At 44.4% G+C, this 22,352-nt stretch overlaps 63 non-coding genes across 63 annotated transcripts; all 63 read right to left on the reverse strand.

Moving 5' to 3' along the window:
* Positions 1-138: 138 nt before the first annotated feature.
* Positions 139-209, reverse strand: trnag-ccc (transfer RNA glycine (anticodon CCC)). Its single transcript has one exon. It is a non-coding gene; the product is annotated as a tRNA-Gly (tRNA).
* A 398-nt stretch (positions 210-607) lies between these two features.
* trnar-ucg (transfer RNA arginine (anticodon UCG)) lies at positions 608-680 on the reverse strand. The gene has a single exon. It is a non-coding gene; the product is annotated as a tRNA-Arg (tRNA).
* A 168-nt stretch (positions 681-848) lies between these two features.
* trnag-ccc (transfer RNA glycine (anticodon CCC)) lies at positions 849-919 on the reverse strand. Its single transcript has one exon. It is a non-coding gene; the product is annotated as a tRNA-Gly (tRNA).
* A 398-nt stretch (positions 920-1,317) lies between these two features.
* Positions 1,318-1,390, reverse strand: trnar-ucg (transfer RNA arginine (anticodon UCG)). The gene has a single exon. It is a non-coding gene; the product is annotated as a tRNA-Arg (tRNA).
* Positions 1,391-1,558: 168 nt separating this feature from the next.
* On the reverse strand, positions 1,559-1,629 carry trnag-ccc (transfer RNA glycine (anticodon CCC)). Its single transcript has one exon. It is a non-coding gene; the product is annotated as a tRNA-Gly (tRNA).
* Positions 1,630-2,027: 398 nt separating this feature from the next.
* trnar-ucg (transfer RNA arginine (anticodon UCG)) lies at positions 2,028-2,100 on the reverse strand. Its single transcript has one exon. It is a non-coding gene; the product is annotated as a tRNA-Arg (tRNA).
* Positions 2,101-2,268: 168 nt separating this feature from the next.
* Positions 2,269-2,339, reverse strand: trnag-ccc (transfer RNA glycine (anticodon CCC)). The gene has a single exon. It is a non-coding gene; the product is annotated as a tRNA-Gly (tRNA).
* Positions 2,340-2,737: 398 nt separating this feature from the next.
* Positions 2,738-2,810, reverse strand: trnar-ucg (transfer RNA arginine (anticodon UCG)). The gene has a single exon. It is a non-coding gene; the product is annotated as a tRNA-Arg (tRNA).
* Positions 2,811-2,978: 168 nt separating this feature from the next.
* On the reverse strand, positions 2,979-3,049 carry trnag-ccc (transfer RNA glycine (anticodon CCC)). Its single transcript has one exon. It is a non-coding gene; the product is annotated as a tRNA-Gly (tRNA).
* Positions 3,050-3,447: 398 nt separating this feature from the next.
* Positions 3,448-3,520, reverse strand: trnar-ucg (transfer RNA arginine (anticodon UCG)). The gene has a single exon. It is a non-coding gene; the product is annotated as a tRNA-Arg (tRNA).
* Positions 3,521-3,688: 168 nt separating this feature from the next.
* trnag-ccc (transfer RNA glycine (anticodon CCC)) lies at positions 3,689-3,759 on the reverse strand. The gene has a single exon. It is a non-coding gene; the product is annotated as a tRNA-Gly (tRNA).
* A 398-nt stretch (positions 3,760-4,157) lies between these two features.
* Positions 4,158-4,230, reverse strand: trnar-ucg (transfer RNA arginine (anticodon UCG)). The gene has a single exon. It is a non-coding gene; the product is annotated as a tRNA-Arg (tRNA).
* A 168-nt stretch (positions 4,231-4,398) lies between these two features.
* Positions 4,399-4,469, reverse strand: trnag-ccc (transfer RNA glycine (anticodon CCC)). Its single transcript has one exon. It is a non-coding gene; the product is annotated as a tRNA-Gly (tRNA).
* Positions 4,470-4,867: 398 nt separating this feature from the next.
* trnar-ucg (transfer RNA arginine (anticodon UCG)) lies at positions 4,868-4,940 on the reverse strand. The gene has a single exon. It is a non-coding gene; the product is annotated as a tRNA-Arg (tRNA).
* A 168-nt stretch (positions 4,941-5,108) lies between these two features.
* Positions 5,109-5,179, reverse strand: trnag-ccc (transfer RNA glycine (anticodon CCC)). Its single transcript has one exon. It is a non-coding gene; the product is annotated as a tRNA-Gly (tRNA).
* A 398-nt stretch (positions 5,180-5,577) lies between these two features.
* trnar-ucg (transfer RNA arginine (anticodon UCG)) lies at positions 5,578-5,650 on the reverse strand. The gene has a single exon. It is a non-coding gene; the product is annotated as a tRNA-Arg (tRNA).
* Positions 5,651-5,818: 168 nt separating this feature from the next.
* trnag-ccc (transfer RNA glycine (anticodon CCC)) lies at positions 5,819-5,889 on the reverse strand. Its single transcript has one exon. It is a non-coding gene; the product is annotated as a tRNA-Gly (tRNA).
* Positions 5,890-6,287: 398 nt separating this feature from the next.
* On the reverse strand, positions 6,288-6,360 carry trnar-ucg (transfer RNA arginine (anticodon UCG)). Its single transcript has one exon. It is a non-coding gene; the product is annotated as a tRNA-Arg (tRNA).
* A 168-nt stretch (positions 6,361-6,528) lies between these two features.
* On the reverse strand, positions 6,529-6,599 carry trnag-ccc (transfer RNA glycine (anticodon CCC)). Its single transcript has one exon. It is a non-coding gene; the product is annotated as a tRNA-Gly (tRNA).
* A 398-nt stretch (positions 6,600-6,997) lies between these two features.
* On the reverse strand, positions 6,998-7,070 carry trnar-ucg (transfer RNA arginine (anticodon UCG)). Its single transcript has one exon. It is a non-coding gene; the product is annotated as a tRNA-Arg (tRNA).
* Positions 7,071-7,238: 168 nt separating this feature from the next.
* Positions 7,239-7,309, reverse strand: trnag-ccc (transfer RNA glycine (anticodon CCC)). The gene has a single exon. It is a non-coding gene; the product is annotated as a tRNA-Gly (tRNA).
* Positions 7,310-7,707: 398 nt separating this feature from the next.
* On the reverse strand, positions 7,708-7,780 carry trnar-ucg (transfer RNA arginine (anticodon UCG)). Its single transcript has one exon. It is a non-coding gene; the product is annotated as a tRNA-Arg (tRNA).
* Positions 7,781-7,948: 168 nt separating this feature from the next.
* trnag-ccc (transfer RNA glycine (anticodon CCC)) lies at positions 7,949-8,019 on the reverse strand. Its single transcript has one exon. It is a non-coding gene; the product is annotated as a tRNA-Gly (tRNA).
* Positions 8,020-8,417: 398 nt separating this feature from the next.
* On the reverse strand, positions 8,418-8,490 carry trnar-ucg (transfer RNA arginine (anticodon UCG)). Its single transcript has one exon. It is a non-coding gene; the product is annotated as a tRNA-Arg (tRNA).
* A 168-nt stretch (positions 8,491-8,658) lies between these two features.
* trnag-ccc (transfer RNA glycine (anticodon CCC)) lies at positions 8,659-8,729 on the reverse strand. Its single transcript has one exon. It is a non-coding gene; the product is annotated as a tRNA-Gly (tRNA).
* A 398-nt stretch (positions 8,730-9,127) lies between these two features.
* Positions 9,128-9,200, reverse strand: trnar-ucg (transfer RNA arginine (anticodon UCG)). The gene has a single exon. It is a non-coding gene; the product is annotated as a tRNA-Arg (tRNA).
* Positions 9,201-9,368: 168 nt separating this feature from the next.
* Positions 9,369-9,439, reverse strand: trnag-ccc (transfer RNA glycine (anticodon CCC)). The gene has a single exon. It is a non-coding gene; the product is annotated as a tRNA-Gly (tRNA).
* Positions 9,440-9,837: 398 nt separating this feature from the next.
* On the reverse strand, positions 9,838-9,910 carry trnar-ucg (transfer RNA arginine (anticodon UCG)). Its single transcript has one exon. It is a non-coding gene; the product is annotated as a tRNA-Arg (tRNA).
* Positions 9,911-10,078: 168 nt separating this feature from the next.
* Positions 10,079-10,149, reverse strand: trnag-ccc (transfer RNA glycine (anticodon CCC)). Its single transcript has one exon. It is a non-coding gene; the product is annotated as a tRNA-Gly (tRNA).
* A 398-nt stretch (positions 10,150-10,547) lies between these two features.
* trnar-ucg (transfer RNA arginine (anticodon UCG)) lies at positions 10,548-10,620 on the reverse strand. The gene has a single exon. It is a non-coding gene; the product is annotated as a tRNA-Arg (tRNA).
* Positions 10,621-10,788: 168 nt separating this feature from the next.
* Positions 10,789-10,859, reverse strand: trnag-ccc (transfer RNA glycine (anticodon CCC)). The gene has a single exon. It is a non-coding gene; the product is annotated as a tRNA-Gly (tRNA).
* Positions 10,860-11,257: 398 nt separating this feature from the next.
* On the reverse strand, positions 11,258-11,330 carry trnar-ucg (transfer RNA arginine (anticodon UCG)). The gene has a single exon. It is a non-coding gene; the product is annotated as a tRNA-Arg (tRNA).
* A 168-nt stretch (positions 11,331-11,498) lies between these two features.
* Positions 11,499-11,569, reverse strand: trnag-ccc (transfer RNA glycine (anticodon CCC)). The gene has a single exon. It is a non-coding gene; the product is annotated as a tRNA-Gly (tRNA).
* Positions 11,570-11,967: 398 nt separating this feature from the next.
* On the reverse strand, positions 11,968-12,040 carry trnar-ucg (transfer RNA arginine (anticodon UCG)). Its single transcript has one exon. It is a non-coding gene; the product is annotated as a tRNA-Arg (tRNA).
* Positions 12,041-12,208: 168 nt separating this feature from the next.
* Positions 12,209-12,279, reverse strand: trnag-ccc (transfer RNA glycine (anticodon CCC)). Its single transcript has one exon. It is a non-coding gene; the product is annotated as a tRNA-Gly (tRNA).
* Positions 12,280-12,677: 398 nt separating this feature from the next.
* trnar-ucg (transfer RNA arginine (anticodon UCG)) lies at positions 12,678-12,750 on the reverse strand. Its single transcript has one exon. It is a non-coding gene; the product is annotated as a tRNA-Arg (tRNA).
* Positions 12,751-12,918: 168 nt separating this feature from the next.
* trnag-ccc (transfer RNA glycine (anticodon CCC)) lies at positions 12,919-12,989 on the reverse strand. Its single transcript has one exon. It is a non-coding gene; the product is annotated as a tRNA-Gly (tRNA).
* A 398-nt stretch (positions 12,990-13,387) lies between these two features.
* Positions 13,388-13,460, reverse strand: trnar-ucg (transfer RNA arginine (anticodon UCG)). Its single transcript has one exon. It is a non-coding gene; the product is annotated as a tRNA-Arg (tRNA).
* A 168-nt stretch (positions 13,461-13,628) lies between these two features.
* On the reverse strand, positions 13,629-13,699 carry trnag-ccc (transfer RNA glycine (anticodon CCC)). Its single transcript has one exon. It is a non-coding gene; the product is annotated as a tRNA-Gly (tRNA).
* Positions 13,700-14,097: 398 nt separating this feature from the next.
* trnar-ucg (transfer RNA arginine (anticodon UCG)) lies at positions 14,098-14,170 on the reverse strand. Its single transcript has one exon. It is a non-coding gene; the product is annotated as a tRNA-Arg (tRNA).
* A 168-nt stretch (positions 14,171-14,338) lies between these two features.
* trnag-ccc (transfer RNA glycine (anticodon CCC)) lies at positions 14,339-14,409 on the reverse strand. Its single transcript has one exon. It is a non-coding gene; the product is annotated as a tRNA-Gly (tRNA).
* Positions 14,410-14,807: 398 nt separating this feature from the next.
* On the reverse strand, positions 14,808-14,880 carry trnar-ucg (transfer RNA arginine (anticodon UCG)). The gene has a single exon. It is a non-coding gene; the product is annotated as a tRNA-Arg (tRNA).
* A 168-nt stretch (positions 14,881-15,048) lies between these two features.
* On the reverse strand, positions 15,049-15,119 carry trnag-ccc (transfer RNA glycine (anticodon CCC)). Its single transcript has one exon. It is a non-coding gene; the product is annotated as a tRNA-Gly (tRNA).
* A 398-nt stretch (positions 15,120-15,517) lies between these two features.
* trnar-ucg (transfer RNA arginine (anticodon UCG)) lies at positions 15,518-15,590 on the reverse strand. Its single transcript has one exon. It is a non-coding gene; the product is annotated as a tRNA-Arg (tRNA).
* Positions 15,591-15,758: 168 nt separating this feature from the next.
* Positions 15,759-15,829, reverse strand: trnag-ccc (transfer RNA glycine (anticodon CCC)). The gene has a single exon. It is a non-coding gene; the product is annotated as a tRNA-Gly (tRNA).
* A 398-nt stretch (positions 15,830-16,227) lies between these two features.
* On the reverse strand, positions 16,228-16,300 carry trnar-ucg (transfer RNA arginine (anticodon UCG)). Its single transcript has one exon. It is a non-coding gene; the product is annotated as a tRNA-Arg (tRNA).
* A 168-nt stretch (positions 16,301-16,468) lies between these two features.
* On the reverse strand, positions 16,469-16,539 carry trnag-ccc (transfer RNA glycine (anticodon CCC)). Its single transcript has one exon. It is a non-coding gene; the product is annotated as a tRNA-Gly (tRNA).
* A 398-nt stretch (positions 16,540-16,937) lies between these two features.
* On the reverse strand, positions 16,938-17,010 carry trnar-ucg (transfer RNA arginine (anticodon UCG)). The gene has a single exon. It is a non-coding gene; the product is annotated as a tRNA-Arg (tRNA).
* Positions 17,011-17,178: 168 nt separating this feature from the next.
* trnag-ccc (transfer RNA glycine (anticodon CCC)) lies at positions 17,179-17,249 on the reverse strand. Its single transcript has one exon. It is a non-coding gene; the product is annotated as a tRNA-Gly (tRNA).
* A 398-nt stretch (positions 17,250-17,647) lies between these two features.
* On the reverse strand, positions 17,648-17,720 carry trnar-ucg (transfer RNA arginine (anticodon UCG)). Its single transcript has one exon. It is a non-coding gene; the product is annotated as a tRNA-Arg (tRNA).
* Positions 17,721-17,888: 168 nt separating this feature from the next.
* On the reverse strand, positions 17,889-17,959 carry trnag-ccc (transfer RNA glycine (anticodon CCC)). The gene has a single exon. It is a non-coding gene; the product is annotated as a tRNA-Gly (tRNA).
* Positions 17,960-18,357: 398 nt separating this feature from the next.
* Positions 18,358-18,430, reverse strand: trnar-ucg (transfer RNA arginine (anticodon UCG)). Its single transcript has one exon. It is a non-coding gene; the product is annotated as a tRNA-Arg (tRNA).
* Positions 18,431-18,598: 168 nt separating this feature from the next.
* On the reverse strand, positions 18,599-18,669 carry trnag-ccc (transfer RNA glycine (anticodon CCC)). Its single transcript has one exon. It is a non-coding gene; the product is annotated as a tRNA-Gly (tRNA).
* Positions 18,670-19,067: 398 nt separating this feature from the next.
* On the reverse strand, positions 19,068-19,140 carry trnar-ucg (transfer RNA arginine (anticodon UCG)). The gene has a single exon. It is a non-coding gene; the product is annotated as a tRNA-Arg (tRNA).
* Positions 19,141-19,308: 168 nt separating this feature from the next.
* On the reverse strand, positions 19,309-19,379 carry trnag-ccc (transfer RNA glycine (anticodon CCC)). Its single transcript has one exon. It is a non-coding gene; the product is annotated as a tRNA-Gly (tRNA).
* A 398-nt stretch (positions 19,380-19,777) lies between these two features.
* Positions 19,778-19,850, reverse strand: trnar-ucg (transfer RNA arginine (anticodon UCG)). Its single transcript has one exon. It is a non-coding gene; the product is annotated as a tRNA-Arg (tRNA).
* Positions 19,851-20,018: 168 nt separating this feature from the next.
* trnag-ccc (transfer RNA glycine (anticodon CCC)) lies at positions 20,019-20,089 on the reverse strand. The gene has a single exon. It is a non-coding gene; the product is annotated as a tRNA-Gly (tRNA).
* Positions 20,090-20,487: 398 nt separating this feature from the next.
* trnar-ucg (transfer RNA arginine (anticodon UCG)) lies at positions 20,488-20,560 on the reverse strand. The gene has a single exon. It is a non-coding gene; the product is annotated as a tRNA-Arg (tRNA).
* A 168-nt stretch (positions 20,561-20,728) lies between these two features.
* On the reverse strand, positions 20,729-20,800 carry trnag-ccc (transfer RNA glycine (anticodon CCC)). The gene has a single exon. It is a non-coding gene; the product is annotated as a tRNA-Gly (tRNA).
* A 397-nt stretch (positions 20,801-21,197) lies between these two features.
* Positions 21,198-21,270, reverse strand: trnar-ucg (transfer RNA arginine (anticodon UCG)). The gene has a single exon. It is a non-coding gene; the product is annotated as a tRNA-Arg (tRNA).
* A 168-nt stretch (positions 21,271-21,438) lies between these two features.
* trnag-ccc (transfer RNA glycine (anticodon CCC)) lies at positions 21,439-21,509 on the reverse strand. Its single transcript has one exon. It is a non-coding gene; the product is annotated as a tRNA-Gly (tRNA).
* Positions 21,510-21,907: 398 nt separating this feature from the next.
* On the reverse strand, positions 21,908-21,980 carry trnar-ucg (transfer RNA arginine (anticodon UCG)). The gene has a single exon. It is a non-coding gene; the product is annotated as a tRNA-Arg (tRNA).
* A 168-nt stretch (positions 21,981-22,148) lies between these two features.
* trnag-ccc (transfer RNA glycine (anticodon CCC)) lies at positions 22,149-22,219 on the reverse strand. The gene has a single exon. It is a non-coding gene; the product is annotated as a tRNA-Gly (tRNA).
* Between the last annotated feature and the right edge of the window lie 133 nt (positions 22,220-22,352).

Here is a 22,352-nt window from a genome sequence, read left to right on the forward strand (position 1 = left end):
GGTCTTCTCGACTATAGACTAGTTTTCAAATATATGCTGAAGCCATGCTTCTTTGCCACATAACCATGTTGGCAAGAGCTCAGCGCATAAGAGCGTGACGTTCGGAGAAAGAAAAGTACTCTCTACATTCCTTGTCTGTGCGCCAGCCGGGAATCGAACCTGGTTCACAAGAATGGGAATCTTGCATGATACCACTACACCACTGGCACCCTGCGCAGCTAAACTTTAGAGGTCGCCAAAAAGTAAACACCAATCACAGTGCTTTTCCATGAACAATTTACACATCTTTTCAAGCCAGATCACATTTTCAGCTACTGTTTCATTTTTCCATGGACCTGTCCTTGATTTGCTCAATAACCACGTGAGACAGTACATCATGCTTTTCATTCCTCTTCGCTTCTCAGACAAACATGCCATGTAGAGGTCAACAATGTTGTACTGTTCTGCATGGGTTGACGTCTAAGGTTCTTCTCTATGGCTCATTGTTGTATGCTTTCACACTTAGCTTGTTTGCAGACTTACCTTTACAAAGGGTCTAAAGAAAGAAGATAGAGGAAGTCTGCAGGCAAGCCAAAGAATGAGAATGTACTGTTTAGTCTCCAATGTATGACCCAGATGGGACTCGAACCCACAATCCTCAGCTCCGAAGGCTGATGCCTTATCCATTAGGCCACTGGGCCACTTTTGCTTTGCATAGTGCAGACTTTGAAGGTCTATTCGACTATAGACTAGTTTTCAAATATATGCTGAAGCCATGCTTCTTTGCCACATAACCATGTTGGCAAGAGCTCAGCGCATAAGAGCGTGACGTTCGGAGAAAGAAAAGTACTCTCTACATTCCTTGTCTGTGCGCCAGCCGGGAATCGAACCCGGTTCACAAGAATGGGAATCTTGCATGATACCACTACACCACTGGCACCCTGCGCAGCTAAACTTTAGAGGTCGCCAAAAAGTAAACACCAATCACAGTGCTTTTCCATGAGCAATTTACACATCTTTTCAAGCCAGATCACATTTTCAGCTACTGTTTCATTTTTCCATGGACCTGTCCTTGATTTGCTCAATAACCACGTGAGACAGTACATCATGCTTTTCATTCCTCTTCGCTTCTCAGACAAACATGCCATGTAGAGGTCAACAATGTTGTACTGTTCTGCATGGGTTGACGTCTAAGGTTCTTCTCTATGGCTCATTGTTGTATGCTTTCACACTCAGCTTGTTTGCAGACTTACCTTTACAAAGGGTCTAAAGAAAGAAGATAGAGGAAGTCTGCAGGCAAGCCAAAGAATGAGAATGTACTGTTTAGTCTCCAATGTATGACCCAGATGGGACTCGAACCCACAATCCTCAGCTCCGAAGGCTGATGCCTTATCCATTAGGCCACTGGGCCACTTTTGCTTTGCATAGTGCAGACTTTGAAGGTCTTCTCGACTATAGACTAGTTTTCAAATATATGCTGAAGCCATGCTTCTTTGCCACATAACCATGTTGGCAAGAGCTCAGCGCATAAGAGCGTGACGTTCGGAGAAAGAAAAGTACTCTCTACATTCCTTGTCTGTGCGCCAGCCGGGAATCGAACCTGGTTCACAAGAATGGGAATCTTGCATGATACCACTACACCACTGGCACCCTGCGCAGCTAAACTTTAGAGGTCGCCAAAAAGTAAACACCAATCACAGTGCTTTTCCATGAGCAATTTACACATCTTTTCAAGCCAGATCACATTTTCAGCTACTGTTTCATTTTTCCATGGACCTGTCCTTGATTTGCTCAATAACCACGTGAGACAGTACATCATGCTTTTCATTCCTCTTCGCTTCTCAGACAAACATGCCATGTAGAGGTCAACAATGTTGTACTGTTCTGCATGGGTTGACGTCTAAGGTTCTTCTCTATGGCTCATTGTTGTATGCTTTCACACTTAGCTTGTTTGCAGACTTACCTTTACAAAGGGTCTAAAGAAAGAAGATAGAGGAAGTCTGCAGGCAAGCTAAAGAATGAGAATGTACTGTTTAGTCTCCAATGTATGACCCAGATGGGACTCGAACCCACAATCCTCAGCTCCGAAGGGTGAAGCCTTATCCATTAGGCCACTGGGCCACTTTTGCTTTGCATAGTGCAGACTTTGAAGGTCTTCTCGACTATAGACTAGTTTTCAAATATATGCTGAAGCCATGCTTCTTTGCCACATAACCATGTTGGCAAGAGCTCAGCGCATAAGAGCGTGACGTTCGGAGAAAGAAAAGTACTCTCTACATTCCTTGTCTGTGCGCCAGCCGGGAATCGAACCCGGTTCACAAGAATGGGAATCTTGCATGATACCACTACACCACTGGCACCCTGCGCAGCTAAACTTTAGAGGTCGCCAAAAAGTAAACACCAATCACAGTGCTTTTCCATGAGCAATTTACACATCTTTTCAAGCCAGATCACATTTTCAGCTACTGTTTCATTTTTCCATGGACCTGTCCTTGATTTGCTCAATAACCACGTGAGACAGTACATCATGCTTTTCATTCCTCTTCGCTTCTCAGACAAACATGCCATGTAGAGGTCAACAATGTTGTACTGTTCTGCATGGGTTGACGTCTAAGGTTCTTCTCTATGGCTCATTGTTGTATGCTTTCACACTTAGCTTGTTTGCAGACTTACCTTTACAAAGGGTCTAAAGAAAGAAGATAGAGGAAGTCTGCAGGCAAGCCAAAGAATGAGAATGTACTGTTTAGTCTCCAATGTATGACCCAGATGGGACTCGAACCCACAATCCTCAGCTCCGAAGGCTGATGCCTTATCCATTAGGCCACTGGGCCACTTTTGCTTTGCATAGTGCAGACTTTGAAGGTCTTCTCGACTATAGACTAGTTTTCAAATATATGCTGAAGCCATGCTTCTTTTGCACATAACCATGTTGGCAAGAGCTCAGCGCATAAGAGCGTGACGTTCGGAGAAAGAAAAGAACTCTCTACATTCCTTGTCTGTGCGCCAGCCGGGAACCGAACCCGGTTCACAAGAATGGGAATCTTGCATGATACCACTACACCACTGGCACCCTGCGCAGCTACTCTTTAGAGGTCGCCAAAAAGTAAACACCAATCACAGTGCTTTTCCATGAGCAATTTACACATCTTTTCAAGCCAGATCACATTTTCAGCTACTGTTTCATTTTTCCATGGACCTGTCCTTGATTTGCTCAATAACCACGTGAGACAGTACATCATGCTTTTCATTCCTCTTCGCTTCTCAGACAAACATGCCATGTAGAGGTCAGCAATGTTGTACTGTTCTGCATGGGTTGACGTCTAAGGTTCTTCTCTATGGCTCATTGTTGTATGCTTTCACAGTGAGCTTGTTTGCAGACTTACCTTTACAAAGGGTCTAAAGAAAGAAGATAGAGGAAGTCTGCAGGCAAGCCAAAGAATGAGAATGTACTCTTTAGTCTCCAATGTATGACCCAGATGGGACTCGAACCCACAATCCTCAGCTCCGAAGGCTGATGCCTTATCCATTAGGCCACTAGGCCACTTTTGCTTTGCATAGTGCAGACTTTGAAGGTCTTCTCGACTATAGACTAGTTTTCAAATATATGCTGAAGCCATGCTTCTTTGCCACATAACCATGTTGGCAAGAGCTCAGCGCATAAGAGCGTGACGTTCGGAGAAAGAAAAGTACTCTCTACATTCCTTGTCTGTGCGCCAGCCGGGAATCGAACCCGGTTCACAAGAATGGGAATCTTGCATGATACCACTACACCACTGGCACCCTGCGCAGCTAAACTTTAGAGGTCGCCAAAAAGTAAACACCAATCACAGTGCTTTTCCATGAGCAATTTACACATCTTTTCAAGCCAGATCACATTTTCAGCTACTGTTTCATTTTTCCATGGACCTGTCCTTGATTTGCTCAATAACCACGTGAGACAGTACATCATGCTTTTCATTCCTCTTCGCTTCTCAGACAAACATGCCATGTAGAGGTCAACAATGTTGTACTGTTCTGCATGGGTTGACGTCTAAGGTTCTTCTCTATGGCTCATTGTTGTATGCTTTCACACTCAGCTTGTTTGCAGACTTACCTTTACAAAGGGTCTAAAGAAAGAAGATAGAGGAAGTCTGCAGGCAAGCCAAAGAATGAGAATGTACTGTTTAGTCTCCAATGTATGACCCAGATGGGACTCGAACCCACAATCCTCAGCTCCGAAGGCTGATGCCTTATCCATTAGGCCACTGGGCCACTTTTGCTTTGCATAGTGCAGACTTTGAAGGTCTTCTCGACTATAGACTAGTTTTCAAATATATGCTGAAGCCATGCTTCTTTTGCACATAACCATGTTGGCAAGAGCTCAGCGCATAAGAGCGTGACGTTCGGAGAAAGAAAAGTACTCTCTACATTCCTTGTCTGTGCGCCAGCCGGGAATCGAACCCGGTTCACAAGAATGGGAATCTTGCATGATACCACTACACCACTGGCACCCTGCGCAGCTACTCTTTAGAGGTCGCCAAAAAGTAAACACCAATCACAGTGCTTTTCCATGAGCAATTTACACATCTTTTCAAGCCAGATCACATTTTCAGCTACTGTTTCATTTTTCCATGGACCTGTCCTTGATTTGCTCAATAACCACGTGAGACAGTACATCATGCTTTTCATTCCTCTTCGCTTCTCAGACAAACATGCCATGTAGAGGTCAACAATGTTGTACTGTTCTGCATGGGTTGACGTCTAAGGTTCTTCTCTATGGCTCATTGTTGTATGCTTTCACACTCAGCTTGTTTGCAGACTTAGCTTTACAAAGGGTCTAAAGAAAGAAGACAGAGGAAGTCTGCAGGCAAGCCAAAGAATGAGAATGTACTCTTTAGTCTCCAATGTATGACCCAGATGGGACTCGAACCCACAATCCTCAGCTCCGAAGGCTGATGCCTTATCCATTAGGCCACTGGGCCACTTTTGCTTTGCATAGTGCAGACTTTGAAGGTCTTCTCGACTATAGACTAGTTTTCAAATATATGCTGAAGCCATGCTTCTTTGCCACATAACCATGTTGGCAAGAGCTCAGCGCATAAGAGCGTGACGTTCGGAGAAAGAAAAGTACTCTCTACATTCCTTGTCTGTGCGCCAGCCGGGAATCGAACCCGGTTCACAAGAATGGGAATCTTGCATGATACCACTACACCACTGGCACCCTGCGCAGCTAAACTTTAGAGGTCGCCAAAAAGTAAACACCAATCACAGTGCTTTTCCATGAGCAATTTACACATCTTTTCAAGCCAGATCACATTTTCAGCTACTGTTTCATTTTTCCATGGACCTGTCCTTGATTTGCTCAATAACCACGTGAGACAGTACATCATGCTTTTCATTCCTCTTCGCTTCTCAGACAAGCATGCCATGTAGCGGTCAACAATGTTGTACTGTTCTGCATGGGTTGACGTCTAAGGTTCTTCTCTATGGCTCATTGTTGTATGCTTTCACACTCAGCTTGTTTGCAGACTTAGCTTTACAAAGGGTCTAAAGAAAGAAGACAGAGGAAGTCTGCAGGCAAGCCAAAGAATGAGAATGTACTCTTTAGTCTCCAATGTATGACCCAGATGGGACTCGAACCCACAATCCTCAGCTCCGAAGGCTGATGCCTTATCCATTAGGCCACTGGGCCACTTTTGCTTTGCATAGTGCAGACTTTGAAGGTCTTCTCGACTATAGTCTAGTTTTCAAATATATGCTGAAGCCATGCTTCTTTTGCACATAACCATGTTGGCAAGAGCTCAGCGCATAAGAGCGTGACGTTCGGAGAAAGAAAAGAACTCTCTACATTCCATGTCTGTGCGCCAGCCGGGAATCGAACCCGGTTCACAAGAATGGGAATCATGCATGATACCACTACACCACTGGCACCCTGCGCAGCTACACTTTAGAGGTCGCCAAAAAGTAAACACCAATCACAGTGCTTTTCCATGAGCAATTTACACATCTTTTCAAGCCAGATCACATTTTCAGCTACTGTTTCATTTTTCCATGGACCTGTCCTTGATTTGCTCAATAACCACGTGAGACAGTACATCATGCTTTTCATTCCTCTTCGCTTCTCAGACAAACATGCCATGTAGAGGACAACAATGTTGTACTGTTCTGCATGGGTTGACGTCTAAGGTTCTTCTCTATGGCTCATTGTTGTATGCTTTCACAGTCAGCTTGTTTGCAGACTTACCTTTACAAAGGGTCTAAAGAAAGAAGACAGAGGAAGTCTGCAGGCAAGCCAAAGAATGAGAATGTACTCTTTAGTCTCCAATGTATGACCCAGATGGGACTCGAACCCACAATCCTCAGCTCCGAAGGCTGATGCCTTATCCATTAGACCACTGGGCCACTTTTGCTTTGCATAGTGCAGACTTTGAAGGTCTTCTCGACTATAGACTAGTTTTCAAATATATGCTGAAGCCATGCTTCTTTTGCACATAACCATGTTGGCAAGAGCTCAGCGCATAAGAGCGTGACGTTCGGAGAAAGAAAAGTACTCTCTACATTCCTTGTCTGTGCGCCAGCCGGGAATCGAACCTGGTTCACAAGAATGGGAATCTTGCATGATACCACTACACCACTGGCACCCTGCGCAGCTAAACTTTAGAGGTCGCCAAAAAGTAAACACCAATCACAGTGCTTTTCCATGAACAATTTACACATCTTTTCAAGCCAGATCACATTTTCAGCTACTGTTTCATTTTTCCATGGACCTGTCCTTGATTTGCTCAATAACCACGTGAGACAGTACATCATGCTTTTCATTCCTCTTCGCTTCTCAGACAAACATGCCATGTAGAGGTCAACAATGTTGTACTGTTCTGCATGGGTTGACGTCTAAGGTTCTTCTCTATGGCTCATTGTTGTATGCTTTCACACTTAGCTTGTTTGCAGACTTACCTTTACAAAGGGTCTAAAGAAAGAAGATAGAGGAAGTCTGCAGGCAAGCCAAAGAATGAGAATGTACTGTTTAGTCTCCAATGTATGACCCAGATGGGACTCGAACCCACAATCCTCAGCTCCGAAGGCTGATGCCTTATCCATTAGGCCACTGGGCCACTTTTGCTTTGCATAGTGCAGACTTTGAAGGTCTTCTCGACTATAGACTAGTTTTCAAATATATGCTGAAGCCATGCTTCTTTGCCACATAACCATGTTGGCAAGAGCTCAGCGCATAAGAGCGTGACGTTCGGAGAAAGAAAAGTACTCTCTACATTCCTTGTCTGTGCGCCAGCCGGGAATCGAACCTGGTTCACAAGAATGGGAATCTTGCATGATACCACTACACCACTGGCACCCTGCGCAGCTAAACTTTAGAGGTCGCCAAAAAGTAAACACCAATCACAGTGCTTTTCCATGAGCAATTTAAACATCTTTTCAAGCCAGATCACATTTTCAGCTACTGTTTCATTTTTCCATGGACCTGTCCTTGATTTGCTCAATAACCACGTGAGACAGTACATCATGCTTTTCATTCCTCTTCGCTTCTCAGACAAACATGCCATGTAGAGGTCAACAATGTTGTACTGTTCTGCATGGGTTGACGTCTAAGGTTCTTCTCTATGGCTCATTGTTGTATGCTTTCACACTTAGCTTGTTTGCAGACTTACCTTTACAAAGGGTCTAAAGAAAGAAGATAGAGGAAGTCTGCAGGCAAGCTAAAGAATGAGAATGTACTGTTTAGTCTCCAATGTATGACCCAGATGGGACTCGAACCCACAATCCTCAGCTCCGAAGGGTGAAGCCTTATCCATTAGGCCACTGGGCCACTTTTGCTTTGCATAGTGCAGACTTTGAAGGTCTTCTCGACTATAGACTAGTTTTCAAATATATGCTGAAGCCATGCTTCTTTGCCACATAACCATGTTGGCAAGAGCTCAGCGCATAAGAGCGTGACGTTCGGAGAAAGAAAAGTACTCTCTACATTCCTTGTCTGTGCGCCAGCCGGGAATCGAACCCGGTTCACAAGAATGGGAAACTTGCATGATACCACTACACCACTGGCACCCTGCGCAGCTAAACTTTAGAGGTCGCCAAAAAGTAAACACCAATCACAGTGCTTTTCCATGAGCAATTTACACATCTTTTCAAGCCAGATCACATTTTCAGCTACTGTTTCATTTTTCCATGGACCTGTCCTTGATTTGCTCAATAACCACGTGAGACAGTACATCATGCTTTTCATTCCTCTTCGCTTCTCAGACAAACATGCCATGTAGAGGTCAACAATGTTGTACTGTTCTGCATGGGTTGACGTCTAAGGTTCTTCTCTATGGCTCATTGTTGTATGCTTTCACACTTAGCTTGTTTGCAGACTTACCTTTACAAAGGGTCTAAAGAAAGAAGATAGAGGAAGTCTGCAGGCAAGCCAAAGAATGAGAATGTACTGTTTAGTCTCCAATGTATGACCCAGATGGGACTCGAACCCACAATCCTCAGCTCCGAAGGCTGATGCCTTATCCATTAGGCCACTGGGCCACTTTTGCTTTGCATAGTGCAGACTTTGAAGGTCTTCTCGACTATAGACTAGTTTTCAAATATATGCTGAAGCCATGCTTCTTTTGCACATAACCATGTTGGCAAGAGCTCAGCGCATAAGAGCGTGACGTTCGGAGAAAGAAAAGAACTCTCTACATTCCTTGTCTGTGCGCCAGCCGGGAACCGAACCCGGTTCACAAGAATGGGAATCTTGCATGATACCACTACACCACTGGCACCCTGCGCAGCTACTCTTTAGAGGTCGCCAAAAAGTAAACACCAATCACAGTGCTTTTCCATGAGCAATTTACACATCTTTTCAAGCCAGATCACATTTTCAGCTACTGTTTCATTTTTCCATGGACCTGTCCTTGATTTGCTCAATAACCACGTGAGACAGTACATCATGCTTTTCATTCCTCTTAGCTTCTCAGACAAGCATGCCATGTAGAGGTCAGCAATGTTGTACTGTTCTGCATGGGTTGACGTCTAAGGTTCTTCTCTATGGCTCATTGTTGTATGCTTTCACACTCAGCTTGTTTGCAGACTTACCTTTACAAAGGGTCTAAAGAAAGAAGATAGAGGAAGTCTGCAGGCAAGCCAAAGAATGAGAATGTACTGTTTAGTCTCCAATGTATGACCCAGATGGGACTCGAACCCACAATCCTCAGCTCCGAAGGCTGATGCCTTATCCATTAGGCCACTGGGCTACTTTTGCTTTGCATAGTGCAGACTTTGAAGGTCTTCTCGACTATAGACTAGTTTTCAAATATATGCTGAAGCCATGCTTCTTTGCCACATAACCATGTTGGCAAGAGCTCAGCGCATAAGAGCGTGACGTTCGGAGAAAGAAAAGTACTCTCTACATTCCTTGTCTGTGCGCCAGCCGGGAATCGAACCCGGTTCACAAGAATGGGAATCTTGCATGATACCACTACACCACTGGCACCCTGCGCAGCTAAACTTTAGAGGTCGCCAAAAAGTAAACACCAATCACAGTGCTTTTCCATGAGCAATTTACACATCTTTTCAAGCCAGATCACATTTTCAGCTACTGTTTCATTTTTCCATGGACCTGTCCTTGATTTGCTCAATAACCACGTGAGACAGTACATCATGCTTTTCATTCCTCTTAGCTTCTCAGACAAGCATGCCATGTAGAGGTCAGCAATGTTGTACTGTTCTGCATGGGTTGACGTCTAAGGTTCTTCTCTATGGCTCATTGTTGTATGCTTTCACACTGAGCTTGTTTGCAGACTTACCTTTACAAAGGGTCTAAAGAAAGAAGATAGAGGAAGTCTGCAGGCAAGCCAAAGAATGAGAATGTACTGTTTAGTCTCCAATGTATGACCCAGATGGGACTCGAACCCACAATCCTCAGCTCCGAAGGCTGATGCCTTATCCATTAGGCCACTGGGCCACTTTTGCTTTGCATAGTGCAGACTTTGAAGGTCTTCTCGACTATAGACTAGTTTTCAAATATATGCTGAAGCCATGCTTCTTTGCCACATAACCATGTTGGCAAGAGCTCAGCGCATAAGAGCGTGACGTTCGGAGAAAGAAAAGTACTCTCTACATTCCTTGTCTGTGCGCCAGCCGGGAATCGAACCCGGTTCACAAGAATGGGAATCTTGCATGATACCACTACACCACTGGCACCCTGCGCAGCTAAACTTTAGAGGTCGCCAAAAAGTAAACACCAATCACAGTGCTTTTCCATGAGCAATTTACACATCTTTTCAAGCCAGATCACATTTTCAGCTACTGTTTCATTTTTCCATGGACCTGTCCTTGATTTGCTCAATAACCACGTGAGACAGTACATCATGCTTTTCATTCCTCTTAGCTTCTCAGACAAGCATGCCATGTAGAGGTCAGCAATGTTGTACTGTTCTGCATGGGTTGACGTCTAAGGTTCTTCTCTATGGCTCATTGTTGTATGCTTTCACACTGAGCTTGTTTGCAGACTTACCTTTACAAAGGGTCTAAAGAAAGAAGATAGAGGAAGTCTGCAGGCAAGCCAAAGAATGAGAATGTACTGTTTAGTCTCCAATGTATGACCCAGATGGGACTCGAACCCACAATCCTCAGCTCCGAAGGCTGATGCCTTATCCATTAGGCCACTGGGCCACTTTTGCTTTGCATAGTGCAGACTTTGAAGGTCTTCTCGACTATAGACTAGTTTTCAAATATATGCTGAAGCCATGCTTCTTTGCCACATAACCATGTTGGCAAGAGCTCAGCGCATAAGAGCGTGACGTTCGGAGAAAGAAAAGTACTCTCTACATTCCTTGTCTGTGCGCCAGCCGGGAATCGAACCCGGTTCACAAGAATGGGAATCTTGCATGATACCACTACACCACTGGCACCCTGCGCAGCTAAACTTTAGAGGTCGCCAAAAAGTAAACACCAATCACAGTGCTTTTCCATGAGCAATTTACACATCTTTTCAAGCCAGATCACATTTTCAGCTACTGTTTCATTTTTCCATGGACCTGTCCTTGATTTGCTCAATAACCACGTGAGACAGTACATCATGCTTTTCATTCCTCTTCGCTTCTCAGACAAACATGCCATGTAGAGGTCAACAATGTTGTACTGTTCTGCATGGGTTGACGTCTAAGGTTCTTCTCTATGGCTCATTGTTGTATGCTTTCACACTTAGCTTGTTTGCAGACTTACCTTTACAAAGGGTCTAAAGAAAGAAGATAGAGGAAGTCTGCAGGCAAGCCAAAGAATGAGAATGTACTGTTTAGTCTCCAATGTATGACCCAGATGGGACTCGAACCCACAATCCTCAGCTCCGAAGGCTGATGCCTTATCCATTAGGCCATTGGGCCACTTTTGCTTTGCATAGTGCAGACTTTGAAGGTCTTCTCGACTATAGACTAGTTTTCAAATATATGCTGAAGCCATGCTTCTTTGCCACATAACCATGTTGGCAAGAGCTCAGCGCATAAGAGCGTGACGTTCGGAGAAAGAAAAGTACTCTCTACATTCCTTGTCTGTGCGCCAGCCGGGAATCGAACCTGGTTCACAAGAATGGGAATCTTGCATGATACCACTACACCACTGGCACCCTGCGCAGCTAAACTTTAGAGGTCGCCAAAAAGTAAACACCAATCACAGTGCTTTTCCATGAGCAATTTACACATCTTTTCAAGCCAGATCACATTTTCAGCTACTGTTTCATTTTTCCATGGACCTGTCCTTGATTTGCTCAATAACCACGTGAGACAGTACATCATGCTTTTCATTCCTCTTCGCTTCTCAGACAAACATGCCATGTAGAGGTCAACAATGTTGTACTGTTCTGCATGGGTTGACGTCTAAGGTTCTTCTCTATGGCTCATTGTTGTATGCTTTCACACTTAGCTTGTTTGCAGACTTACCTTTACAAAGGGTCTAAAGAAAGAAGATAGAGGAAGTCTGCAGGCAAGCCAAAGAATGAGAATGTACTGTTTAGTCTCCAATGTATGACCCAGATGGGACTCGAACCCACAATCCTCAGCTCCGAAGGCTGATGCCTTATCCATTAGGCCACTGGGCCACTTTTGCTTTGCATAGTGCAGACTTTGAAGGTCTTCTCGACTATAGACTAGTTTTCAAATATATGCTGAAGCCATGCTTCTTTTGCACATAACCATGTTGGCAAGAGCTCAGCGCATAAGAGCGTGACGTTCGGAGAAAGAAAAGAACTCTCTACATTCCTTGTCTGTGCGCCAGCCGGGAACCGAACCCGGTTCACAAGAATGGGAATCTTGCATGATACCACTACACCACTGGCACCCTGCGCAGCTACTCTTTAGAGGTCGCCAAAAAGTAAACACCAATCACAGTGCTTTTCCATGAGCAATTTACACATCTTTTCAAGCCAGATCACATTTTCAGCTACTGTTTCATTTTTCCATGGACCTGTCCTTGATTTGCTCAATAACCACGTGAGACAGTACATCATGCTTTTCATTCCTCTTAGCTTCTCAGACAAGCATGCCATGTAGAGGTCAGCAATGTTGTACTGTTCTGCATGGGTTGACGTCTAAGGTTCTTCTCTATGGCTCATTGTTGTATGCTTTCACACTGAGCTTGTTTGCAGACTTACCTTTACAAAGGGTCTAAAGAAAGAAGATAGAGGAAGTCTGCAGGCAAGCCAAAGAATGAGAATGTACTGTTTAGTCTCCAATGTATGACCCAGATGGGACTCGAACCCACAATCCTCAGCTCCGAAGGCTGATGCCTTATCCATTAGGCCACTGGGCCACTTTTGCTTTGCATAGTGCAGACTTTGAAGGTCTTCTCGACTATAGACTAGTTTTCAAATATATGCTGAAGCCATGCTTCTTTGCCACATAACCATGTTGGCAAGAGCTCAGCGCATAAGAGCGTGACGTTCGGAGAAAGAAAAGTACTCTCTACATTCCTTGTCTGTGCGCCAGCCGGGAATCGAACCCGGTTCACAAGAATGGGAATCTTGCATGATACCACTACACCACTGGCACCCTGCGCAGCTAAACTTTAGAGGTCGCCAAAAAGTAAACACCAATCACAGTGCTTTTCCATGAGCAATTTACACATCTTTTCAAGCCAGATCACATTTTCAGCTACTGTTTCATTTTTCCATGGACCTGTCCTTGATTTGCTCAATAACCACGTGAGACAGTACATCATGCTTTTCATTCCTCTTCGCTTCTCAGACAAACATGCCATGTAGAGGTCAACAATGTTGTACTGTTCTGCATGGGTTGACGTCTAAGGTTCTTCTCTATGGCTCATTGTTGTATGCTTTCACACTTAGCTTGTTTGCAGACTTACCTTTACAAAGGGTCTAAAGAAAGAAGATAGAGGAAGTCTGCAGGCAAGCCAAAGAATGAGAATGTACTGTTTAGTCTCCAATGTATGACCCAGATGGGACTCGAACCCACAATCCTCAGCTCCGAAGGCTGATGCCTTATCCATTAGGCCACTGGGCCACTTTTGCTTTGCATAGTGCAGACTTTGAAGGTCTTCTCGACTATAGACTAGTTTTCAAATATATGCTGAAGCCATGCTTCTTTGCCACATAACCATGTTGGCAAGAGCTCAGCGCATAAGAGCGTGACGTTCGGAGAAAGAAAAGTACTCTCTACATTCCTTGTCTGTGCGCCAGCCGGGAATCGAACCCGGTTCACAAGAATGGGAATCTTGCATGATACCACTACACCACTGGCACCCTGCGCAGCTAAACTTTAGAGGTCGCCAAAAAGTAAACACCAATCACAGTGCTTTTCCATGAGCAATTTACACATCTTTTCAAGCCAGATCACATTTTCAGCTACTGTTTCATTTTTCCATGGACCTGTCCTTGATTTGCTCAATAACCACGTGAGACAGTACATCATGCTTTTCATTCCTCTTCGCTTCTCAGACAAACATGCCATGTAGAGGTCAACAATGTTGTACTGTTCTGCATGGGTTGACGTCTAAGGTTCTTCTCTATGGCTCATTGTTGTATGCTTTCACACTTAGCTTGTTTGCAGACTTACCTTTACAAAGGGTCTAAAGAAAGAAGATAGAGGAAGTCTGCAGGCAAGCCAAAGAATGAGAATGTACTGTTTAGTCTCCAATGTATGACCCAGATGGGACTCGAACCCACAATCCTCAGCTCCGAAGGCTGATGCCTTATCCATTAGGCCACTGGGCCACTTTTGCTTTGCATAGTGCAGACTTTGAAGGTCTTCTCGACTATAGACTAGTTTTCAAATATATGCTGAAGCCATGCTTCTTTGCCACATAACCATGTTGGCAAGAGCTCAGCGCATAAGAGCGTGACGTTCGGAGAAAGAAAAGTACTCTCTACATTCCTTGTCTGTGCGCCAGCCGGGAATCGAACCTGGTTCACAAGAATGGGAATCTTGCATGATACCACTACACCACTGGCACCCTGCGCAGCTAAACTTTAGAGGTCGCCAAAAAGTAAACACCAATCACAGTGCTTTTCCATGAGCAATTTACACATCTTTTCAAGCCAGATCACATTTTCAGCTACTGTTTCATTTTTCCATGGACCTGTCCTTGATTTGCTCAATAACCACGTGAGACAGTACATCATGCTTTTCATTCCTCTTCGCTTCTCAGACAAACATGCCATGTAGAGGTCAACAATGTTGTACTGTTCTGCATGGGTTGACGTCTAAGGTTCTTCTCTATGGCTCATTGTTGTATGCTTTCACACTTAGCTTGTTTGCAGACTTACCTTTACAAAGGGTCTAAAGAAAGAAGATAGAGGAAGTCTGCAGGCAAGCCAAAGAATGAGAATGTACTGTTTAGTCTCCAATGTATGACCCAGATGGGACTCGAACCCACAATCCTCAGCTCCGAAGGCTGATGCCTTATCCATTAGGCCACTGGGCCACTTTTGCTTTGCATAGTGCAGACTTTGAAGGTCTTCTCGACTATAGACTAGTTTTCAAATATATGCTGAAGCCATGCTTCTTTTGCACATAACCATGTTGGCAAGAGCTCAGCGCATAAGAGCGTGACGTTCGGAGAAAGAAAAGAACTCTCTACATTCCTTGTCTGTGCGCCAGCCGGGAACCGAACCCGGTTCACAAGAATGGGAATCTTGCATGATACCACTACACCACTGGCACCCTGCGCAGCTACTCTTTAGAGGTCGCCAAAAAGTAAACACCAATCACAGTGCTTTTCCATGAGCAATTTACACATCTTTTCAAGCCAGATCACATTTTCAGCTACTGTTTCATTTTTCCATGGACCTGTCCTTGATTTGCTCAATAACCACGTGAGACAGTACATCATGCTTTTCATTCCTCTTAGCTTCTCAGACAAGCATGCCATGTAGAGGTCAGCAATGTTGTACTGTTCTGCATGGGTTGACGTCTAAGGTTCTTCTCTATGGCTCATTGTTGTATGCTTTCACACTGAGCTTGTTTGCAGACTTACCTTTACAAAGGGTCTAAAGAAAGAAGATAGAGGAAGTCTGCAGGCAAGCCAAAGAATGAGAATGTACTGTTTAGTCTCCAATGTATGACCCAGATGGGACTCGAACCCACAATCCTCAGCTCCGAAGGCTGATGCCTTATCCATTAGGCCACTGGGCCACTTTTGCTTTGCATAGTGCAGACTTTGAAGGTCTTCTCGACTATAGACTAGTTTTCAAATATATGCTGAAGCCATGCTTCTTTGCCACATAACCATGTTGGCAAGAGCTCAGCGCATAAGAGCGTGACGTTCGGAGAAAGAAAAGTACTCTCTACATTCCTTGTCTGTGCGCCAGCCGGGAATCGAACCCGGTTCACAAGAATGGGAATCTTGCATGATACCACTACACCACTGGCACCCTGCGCAGCTAAACTTTAGAGGTCGCCAAAAAGTAAACACCAATCACAGTGCTTTTCCATGAGCAATTTACACATCTTTTCAAGCCAGATCACATTTTCAGCTACTGTTTCATTTTTCCATGGACCTGTCCTTGATTTGCTCAATAACCACGTGAGACAGTACATCATGCTTTTCATTCCTCTTAGCTTCTCAGACAAGCATGCCATGTAGAGGTCAGCAATGTTGTACTGTTCTGCATGGGTTGACGTCTAAGGTTCTTCTCTATGGCTCATTGTTGTATGCTTTCACACTGAGCTTGTTTGCAGACTTACCTTTACAAAGGGTCTAAAGAAAGAAGATAGAGGAAGTCTGCAGGCAAGCCAAAGAATGAGAATGTACTGTTTAGTCTCCAATGTATGACCCAGATGGGACTCGAACCCACAATCCTCAGCTCCGAAGGCTGATGCCTTATCCATTAGGCCACTGGGCCACTTTTGCTTTGCATAGTGCAGACTTTGAAGGTCTTCTCGACTATAGACTAGTTTTCAAATATATGCTGAAGCCATGCTTCTTTTGCACATAACCATGTTGGCAAGAGCTCAGCGCATAAGAGCGTGACGTTCGGAGAAAGAAAAGTACTCTCTACATTCCTTGTCTGTGCGCCAGCTGGGAATCGAACCCGGTTCACAAGAATGGGAATCTTGCATGATACCACTACACCACTGGCACCCTGCGCAGCTACACTTTAGAGGTCGCCAAAAAGTAAACACCAATCACAGTGCTTTTCCATGAGCAATTTACACATCTTTTCAAGCCAGCTCACATTTTCAGCTACTGTTTCATTTTTCCATGGACCTGTCCTTGATTTGCTCAATAACCACGTGAGACAGTACATCATGCTTTTCATTCCTCTTCGCTTCTCAGACAAACATGCCATGTAGAGGTCAACAATGTTGTACTGTTCTGCATGGGTTGACGTCTAAGGTTCTTCTCTATGGCTCATTGTTGTATGCTTTCACACTTAGCTTGTTTGCAGACTTACCTTTACAAAGGGTCTAAAGAAAGAAGATAGAGGAAGTCTGCAGGCAAGCCAAAGAATGAGAATGTACTGTTTAGTCTCCAATGTATGACCCAGATGGGACTCGAACCCACAATCCTCAGCTCCGAAGGCTGATGCCTTATCCATTAGGCCACTGGGCCACTTTTGCTTTGCATAGTGCAGACTTTGAAGGTCTTCTCGACTATAGACTAGTTTTCAAATATATGCTGAAGCCATGCTTCTTTTGCACATAACCATGTTGGCAAGAGCTCAGCGCATAAGAGCGTGACGTTCGGAGAAAGAAAAGAACTCTCTACATTCCTTGTCTGTGCGCCAGCCGGGAATCGAACCCGGTTCACAAGAATGGGAATCTTGCATGATACCACTACACCACTGGCACCCTGCGCAGCTACTCTTTAGAGGTCGCCAAAAAGTAAACACCAATCACAGTGCTTTTCCATGAGCAATTTACACATCTTTTCAAGCCAGATCACATTTTCAGCTACTGTTTCATTTTTCCATGGACCTGTCCTTGATTTGCTCAATAACCACGTGAGACAGTACATCATGCTTTTCATTCCTCTTAGCTTCTCAGACAAGCATGCCATGTAGAGGTCAGCAATGTTGTACTGTTCTGCATGGGTTGACGTCTAAGGTTCTTCTCTATGGCTCATTGTTGTATGCTTTCACACTTAGCTTGTTTGCAGACTTACCTTTACAAAGGGTCTAAAGAAAGAAGATAGAGGAAGTCTGCAGGCAAGCCAAAGAATGAGAATGTACTGTTTAGTCTCCAATGTATGACCCAGATGGGACTCGAACCCACAATCCTCAGCTCCGAAGGCTGATGCCTTATCCATTAGGCCACTGGGCCACTTTTGCTTTGCATAGTGCAGACTTTGAAGGTCTTCTCGACTATAGACTAGTTTTCAAATATATGCTGAAGCCATGCTTCTTTTGCACATAACCATGTTGGCAAGAGCTCAGCGCATAAGAGCGTGACGTTCGGAGAAAGAAAAGAACTCTCTACATTCCTTGTCTGTGCGCCAGCCGGGAATCGAACCCGGTTCACAAGAATGGGAATCTTGCATGATACCACTACACCACTGGCACCCTGCGCAGCTACTCTTTAGAGGTCGCCAAAAAGTAAACACCAATCACAGTGCTTTTCCATGAGCAATTTACACATCTTTTCAAGCCAGATCACATTTTCAGCTACTGTTTCATTTTTCCATGGACCTGTCCTTGATTTGCTCAATAACCACGTGAGACAGTACATCATGCTTTTCATTCCTCTTAGCTTCTCAGACAAGCATGCCATGTAGAGGTCAGCAATGTTGTACTGTTCTGCATGGGTTGACGTCTAAGGTTCTTCTCTATGGCTCATTGTTGTATGCTTTCACACTCAGCTTGTTTGCAGACATACCTTTACAAAGGGTCTAAAGAAAGAAGATAGAGGAAGTCTGCAGGCAAGCTAAAGAATGAGAATGTACTGTTTAGTCTCCAATGTATGACCCAGATGGGACTCGAACCCACAATCCTCAGCTCCGAAGGGTGAAGCCTTATCCATTAGGCCACTGGGCCACTTTTGATTTGCATAGTGCAGACTTTGAAGGTCTTCTCGACTATAGACTAGTTTTCAAATATATGCTGAAGCCATGCTTCTTTTGCACATAACCATGTTGGCAAGAGCTCAGCGCATAAGAGCGTGACGTTCGGAGAAAGAAAAGTACTCTCTACATTCCTTGTCTGTGCGCCAGCCGGGAATCGAACCCGGTTCACAAGAATGGGAATCTTGCATGATACCACTACACCACTGGCACCCTGCGCAGCTAAACTTTAGAGGTCGCCAAAAAGTAAACACCAATCACAGTGCTTTTCCATGAGCAATTTACACATCTTTTCAAGCCAGATCACATTTTCAGCTACTGTTTCATTTTTCCATGGACCTGTCCTTGATTTGCTCAATAACCACGTGAGACAGTACATCATGCTTTTCATTCCTCTTCGCTTCTCAGACAAACATGCCATGTAGAGGTCAACAATGTTGTACTGTTCTGCATGGGTTGACGTCTAAGGTTCTTCTCTATGGCTCATTGTTGTATGCTTTCACACTCAGCTTGTTTGCAGACTTACCTTTACAAAGGGTCTAAAGAAAGAAGATAGAGGAAGTCTGCAGGCAAGCCAAAGAATGAGAATGTACTGTTTAGTCTCCAATGTATGACCCAGATGGGACTCGAACCCACAATCCTCAGCTCCGAAGGCTGATGCCTTATCCATTAGGCCACTGGGCCACTTTTGATTTGCATAGTGCAGACTTTGAAGGTCTTCTCGACTATAGACTAGTTTTCAAATATATGCTGAAGCCATGCTTCTTTTGCACATAACCATGTTGGCAAGAGCTCAGCGCATAAGAGCGTGACGTTCGGAGAAAGAAAAGTACTCTCTACATTCCTTGTCTGTGCGCCAGCCGGGAATCGAACCCGGTTCACAAGAATGGGAATCTTGCATGATACCACTACACCACTGGCACCCTGCGCAGCTAAACTTTAGAGGTCGCCAAAAAGTAAACACCAATCACAGTGCTTTTCCATGAGCAATTTACACATCTTTTCAAGCCAGATCACATTTTCAGCTACTGTTTCATTTTTCCATGGACCTGTCCTTGATTTGCTCAATAACCACGTGAGACAGTACATCATGCTTTTCATTCCTCTTCGCTTCTCAGACAAACATGCCATGTAGAGGTCAACAATGTTGTACTGTTCTGCATGGGTTGACGTCTAAGGTTCTTCTCTATGGCTCATTGTTGTATGCTTTCACACTCAGCTTGTTTGCACACTTACCTTTACAAAGGGTCTAAAGAAAGAAGATAGAGGAAGTCTGCAGGCAAGCCAAAGAATGAGAATGTACTGTTTAGTCTCCAATGTATGACCCAGATGGGACTCGAACCCACAATCCTCAGCTCCGAAGGCTGATGCCTTATCCATTAGGCCACTGGGCCACTTTTGCTTTGCATAGTGCAGACTTTGAAGGTCTTCTCGACTATAGACTAGTTTTCAAATATATGCTGAAGCCATGCTTCTTTGCCACATAACCATGTTGGCAAGAGCTCAGCGCATAAGAGCGTGACGTTTGGAGAAAGAAAAGTACTCTCTACATTCCTTGTCTGTGCGCCAGCCGGGAATCGAACCCGGTTCACAAGAATGGGAATCTTGCATGATACCACTACACCACTGGCACCCTGCGCAGCTAAACTTTAGAGGTCGCCAAAAAGTAAACACCAATCACAGTGCTTTTCCATGAGCAATTTACACATCTTTTCAAGCCAGATCACATTTTCAGCTACTGTTTCATTTTTCCATGGACCTGTCCTTGATTTGCTCAATAACCACGTGAGACAGTACATCATGCTTTTCATTCCTCTTCGCTTCTCAGACAAACATGCCATGTAGAGGTCAACAATGTTGTACTGTTCTGCATGGGTTGACGTCTAAGGTTCTTCTCTATGGCTCATTGTTGTATGCTTTCACACTCAGCTTGTTTGCAGACTTACCTTTACAAAGGGTCTAAAGAAAGAAGATAGAGGAAGTCTGCAGGCAAGCCAAAGAATGAGAATGTACTGTTTAGTCTCCAATGTATGACCCAGATGGGACTCGAACCCACAATCCTCAGCTCCGAAGGCTGATGCCTTATCCATTAGGCCACTGGGACACTTTTGCTTTGCATAGTGCAGACTTTGAAGGTCTTCTCGACTATAGACTAGTTTTCAAATATATGCTGAAGCCATGCTTCTTTGCCACATAACCATGTTGGCAAGAGCTCAGCGCATAAGAGCGTGACGTTCGGAGAAAGAAAAGAACTCTCTACATTCCTTGTCTGTGCGCCAGCCGGGAATCAAACCCGGTTCACAAGAATGGGAATCTTGCATGATACCACTACACCACTGGCAGCCTGCGCAGCTACTCTTTAGAGGTCGCCAAAAAGTAAACACCAATCACAGTGCTTTTCCATGAGCAATTTACACATCTTTTCAAGCCAGATCACATTTTCAGCTACTGTTTCATTTTTCCATGGACCTGTCCTTGATTTGCTCAATAACCACGTGAGACAGTACATCATGCTTTTCATTCCTCTTCGCTTCTCAGACAAACATGCCATGTAGAGGTCAACAATGTTGTACTGTTCTGCATGGGTTGACGTCTAAGGTTCTTCTCTATGGCTCATTGTTGTATGCTTTCACACTTAGCTTGTTTGCAGACTTACCTTTACAAAGGGTCTAAAGAAAGAAGATAGAGGAAGTCTGCAGGCAAGTCAAAGAATGAGAATGTACTGTTTAGTCTCCAATGTATGACCCAGATGGGACTCGAACCCACAATCCTCAGCTCCGAAGGCTGATGCCTTATCCATTAGGCCACTGGGCCACTTTTGCTTTGCATAGTGCAGACTTTGAAGGTCGTCTCGACTATAGACTAGTTTTCAAATATATGCTGAAGCCATGCTTCTTTGCCACATAACCATGTTGGCAAGAGCTCAGCGCATAAGAGCGTGACGTTCGGAGAAAGAAAAGTACTCTCTACATTCCTTGTCTGTGCGCCAGCCGGGAATCGAACCCGGTTCACAAGAATGGGAATCTTGCATGATACCACTACACCACTGGCACCCTGCGCAGCTACACTTTAGAGGTCGCCAAAAAGTAAACACCAATCACAGTGCTTTTCCATGAGCAATTTACACATCTTTTCAAGCCAGCTCACATTTTCAGCTACTGTTTCATTTTTCCATGGACCTGTCCTTGATTTGCTCAATAACCACGTGAGACAGTACATCATGCTTTTCATTCCTCTTCGCTTCTCAGACAAACATGCCATGTAGAGGTCAACAATGTTGTACTGTTCTGCATGGGTTGACGTCTAAGGTTCTTCTCTATGGCTCATTGTTGTATGCTTTCACACTTAGCTTGTTTGCAGACTTACCTTTACAAAGGGTCTAAAGAAAGAAGATAGAGGAAGTCTGCAGGCAAGCCAAAGAATGAGAATGTACTGTTTAGTCTCCAATGTATGACCCAGATGGGACTCGAACCCACAATCCTCAGCTCCGAAGGGTGAAGCCTTATCCATTAGGCCACTGGGCCACTTTTGATTTGCATAGTGCAGACTTTGAAGGTCTTCTCGACTATAGACTAGTTTTCAAATATATGCTGAAGCCATGCTTCTTTTGCACATAACCATGTTGGCAAGAGCTCAGCGCATAAGAGCGTGACGTTCGGAGAAAGAAAAGTACTCTCTACATTCCTTGTCTGTGCGCCAGCCGGGAATCGAACTCGGTTCACAAGAATGGGAATCTTGCATGATACCACTACACCACTGGCACCCTGCGCAGCTAAACTTTAGAGGTCGCCAAAAAGTAAACACCAATCACAGTGCTTTTCCATGAGCAATTTACACATCTTTTCAAGCCAGATCACATTTTCAGCTACTGTTTCATTTTTCCATGGACCTGTCCT

The sequence above is a fragment of the Brachyhypopomus gauderio genome, unplaced genomic scaffold, assembly GCF_052324685.1.
Source record: "Brachyhypopomus gauderio isolate BG-103 unplaced genomic scaffold, BGAUD_0.2 sc225, whole genome shotgun sequence".
Taxonomy (NCBI): domain Eukaryota; kingdom Metazoa; phylum Chordata; class Actinopteri; order Gymnotiformes; family Hypopomidae; genus Brachyhypopomus; species Brachyhypopomus gauderio.